Raw genomic sequence first — 4,227 nt, 5'->3', positions numbered from 1 at the left:
AATCCTCATTCAAAACCTTCCCAAGAAGAATGTGAATTTTGTTACTGCTTTTCCTCTGAATTGTCAAAATTTACACTTATCGAGTAGATTTAATGTTGTTTGGTTTGGTCTTGGTGCAGGGTTACCTATGGAAAATAGGCTGGCCTGATTTTCACTTTGTCTTGTAGGTCTCAACAGTGGCAGCATTACAAAGAAAACCACAGTTCCTGACTGTGATCCAAGTTCTTTGGGCCTGAGATTCAATAGCGATTGTATTTATAGAAAATTGGACAAAATTATGATTATGGAGTTCCACAAGAATATTAGTATTTATTAGCATAAAAATAGGGTTTGTATGAATATATTAAGAAAAGAGGAGGTTGTGTAGTTTCGTTTTCATGAGCTTCATAGTAAACCATTTCTGCTGTCTGATTACTGTGTCCCTTGGACAAAAGCCACGAATGTAGAATATATTTACCTTATTGTTTATAACTTGAATCTCTTTACTGGACTGCAGTATTTATATTTTAAATTTTAGGTGAGCTTTTTGACTGAAGAATTATTCATCCCCTAATTCCCAGTGTTATATCAGAGATGCTAAATAACCACATGCCTATTTCCCACTTTTAGAAAATACTTAAAGCTGTAATTAATTTAAATAAACAAGGGAAAGCAAATTATTGCTAATGAATGAATTTGCTAGCTTTCATTAAGTACATATAATAAATCTAATAATTTTGTTACACATATTTCCAAACAAATTTTAAAGTGAGTAGAAACGTACAAATTAATTTTGTTATTACATGTGAAGTCTTATCTTACAGTTTTATGCTCAGCAAAATTAAACACGTTTGTGTGTTCAGAATAAAGCAGAATATTTTACACATTCATGCTGCTTCAGTTAGAAATATATAATAACTTTCTCTGAGATAACTAAAATGTATTACATACTAATTATAGACTACCATTGTTTATTTGATTTTAAGTAAGCAAATCAATTTTATGATGTCAGCCACAAGTATCATGCATATGATTTCAAAAAGCTGTCCTACAAAAGGGGCCCAGAAGTTAGGCACTATGGAAAGATAAGCCATGTAGTTTCATAGTGGAGATATTGATGCGAGTAAAGACCATACACTAAGATGGGGCACATAGATGTATTAAAATCATATCAGGGAACCCAGGCCCGTGGATTTGCTGGACACAGGAAGGAAGAGCGGAAAGCAGTCACCTGGACCCTGGACAGGTATTGGTACCTCACACTTTTATGGAGAGGAACCCATGGGCCTTTCCTCCTACCATCAGGCTTTTATGACAAGGAAAGTTTGGTAAAAATTCCTGAGTGCCCAAGGGCCTTCAGTGTGAGTCTTCCTTCAATCCTGAAACAGCAGACTAAAGTTATTTTTCCCTGTTCTCCTGTTCACCTGTTTGGATTTGGCATCTTTCCATTTTTCCATCCCTCCACCACGACTTGATTATGTTCATCTGTCTCTATAGATGTACTGAGTACTGTAGTCTTGTCCTTAAACATGTGACATTAAGTGGCCTAACTCAAAGGAAAGCAGCATCTACTATGAGAGGTTACCTTATCTCTGAAAAGGAATATAATTACTGAACTATTCTGTGGCTTCTGAATTCTTTGGAGCCATTCTGTAATACCAATGCCCACAACGCATAGACCCAGGCACACACACACACACACACACACACACACACACACACACACACACACATTGTATCATAACTAACACGTAACCTACTTGCTAACATTTGTAATTAAAGAATAGAATAAAAGGCCATGTTTTGATCATGGCCTAGAATAGGATTAGAATTGAGACTGTGTGGAAAAACACATCGAGGGAATTAGTTGTGGTATATATTGCAAATGGCTGCCAGTAAATTTCCTGTATCTTGTGAATGTATAGTTGTTCAATTAATTTTCACATTGTGGACAGAAGCAAATGTCTTTGTGTTATCTATCAGAAACTCTGTCAAGTGACCTCTTGACTTTTCCTTAACTGACAGTTCTGCAAAATTAAATCTTAAACTATTTGAAGCCCCATTAAAAGACAAGATTACCAAAATATTCTTGCAGCACATACATTTCAGGGATAAATTATTTATTTTTGAGAAGCTATTTTGTTCCAAAGTATTCTAAAAGCGTAACTTGCCACTTATCTCTGAGTTGTTTACAATTCTCGTAGTGTCAGACCTGGCATCCTACATAGTAAGCTACACTCATCAAGACAATTGTTATGTAATTAGATTTTTTAATACAATACATCCAAAGATTTTTATGCATGATTATATTATTAATACCATATGCACTGTGAATTTTATTAGATTAGTACATATATAAAATAAATATTTAACTAATATTTATGTGTTTCTACAAGTACAGAAAGATGAGCACAGTATTAATTTTCTAGAGAAGGGTTATTTTTATATCAACCTGACACAAGCTATTGAACCCACCAGACAGGCCTGGGGTCAGGTGTGTGTTGCATTTGGTTGATCAGTGTCTTAGTCAGGGTTTCTATTCCTGCCCAAACATCATGACCAAGAAGCACTTGGGGAGGAAACGGTTTATTCAGCTTACTCTAACACATTGCTATTGATCACCAAAGGAAGTCAGGACTGGAACTCAAGCAGGTCAGGAAGCAGGAGCTGATGAAGAAGCCATGGAGGGATGTTCTTTACTGGCTTGCTTCCCCTGGCTTGCTCAGGGTGCTCTCTTATAGAACCCAAGACTACCAGCCCAGAGATGGCACCACCCACAAGGGGTCTTTCCCCCTTGATCACTAATGAGAAAATACCCCACAGCTGGATCTCATGGAGGCACTTCCCCAACTGAAGCTCCTTTCTCTGTGATAACCCCAGCCTGTGTCAAGTTGACACATAAAAGCAGCCAGTACAATTAGTAATGGGAGAAAGCCCAGATTACTGTGAGAAATGCTGTTCCTGGACTGTTGGTCCTGAGTGTATAAGAAGGCAGGTTGAATAAGCTAGAAGAATTAAGCCAGTAAGCTACATTTATTCAGAGTTTTTGCTTTAGCTCCTCTTTCTGTATTCCCTGTGCCCTGGATGCTTCTGCATTGCCTGTGCCCTGGACAAACTCTTTGCCAGACCTTACCTGCATCTTGGGGGTTGGGGGTGAGCTGGAGTAGAGTCAATGACACAGAAATCCAGGAGCAGGTGAAAAATGCTGCAACAAGCTCATCTGAGCACTGCTGCAAGCTCCTTTAATACCCTCCACCCACTCCCCCATTGGTTCAAAGAAAGTATATATTCTAAACAGCAGTCCCTGATTGGCTGACATTATTTGCTAGCAATTCTTGCTCTCTAGGCAATGCTTAATTAGGTCCTCCTGCAGGAATGAGGTGTCACAAGCAGTCCTCAATTAGGTCCTACTTCAGATGCTTCTGCAGCTGTCTGGCCCCCAGTCTTTACATAGAGGTGGCCCTGCTGTTCCTGCTACACTTCCTGTTTCCCACCTTGATTCCTTACAATTCTGAATTCCCTCTGTGATAGACTCTAAGCTGTAAAATGAAATAAACCCTCTCCTTCCTAGGTGGCTTTGGGTCATGGTGTTTTATCACAGCAATAGCAACCCTAACTAAGTATTTGTCAAGTCACCATATTCATATCTTCACCTACTCCACAGCCTATTTAAATATTCTTATCATTTGTGGTTTCAATGACCTTAAATTCTTGTTCAGGCAGTGAGAAAGATTCACATGTAATACTAATGGCCCAAAGGTACTTCTGAAGATCCCATCAGCATCCCTATCACAGAAAGGTGATTAAGTTGGTATCAGTGTTCCAGGCAAGTTTATTTCTAGACCAAGGGCTCAGAGGTGACGTTGGATGAAATGCTTTTGCTTGCCTTGTTCTGATGATTTATATTGCAGAATTTAATTCACTGGAAAGATACGTTTTTGGTTTGATTTGGATAAACCATGTGTTTTATGAGCCTTATGAAAACACAAAGATATCATTTAGGAATTAAAAGAAACGATGTCCATCTTCAAAGTTACTTACAGGTACCGTCTTTCATAGAATTCAAACAGAAATGTATTTCTTTTTCATTCACATATTATTGACCTTACATCGTCTGTTTTTCCCCACTGCTCTCTCAGCATTTTTAGAGTAAATGTAGATCAAAGATAAAAGTGACTGAAGGTTATTCAATCACAAATATGCATAGAACTACAACAGCGAGGGTCGGGACCTCCAGGTGGGTCTGTG

This window comes from Mus musculus, chromosome 17, assembly GCF_000001635.26.
Source record: "Mus musculus strain C57BL/6J chromosome 17, GRCm38.p6 C57BL/6J".
In the NCBI taxonomy this organism is placed as follows: Eukaryota; Metazoa; Chordata; class Mammalia; order Rodentia; family Muridae; genus Mus; species Mus musculus.
This window is presented reverse-complemented; position numbering follows the sequence as displayed.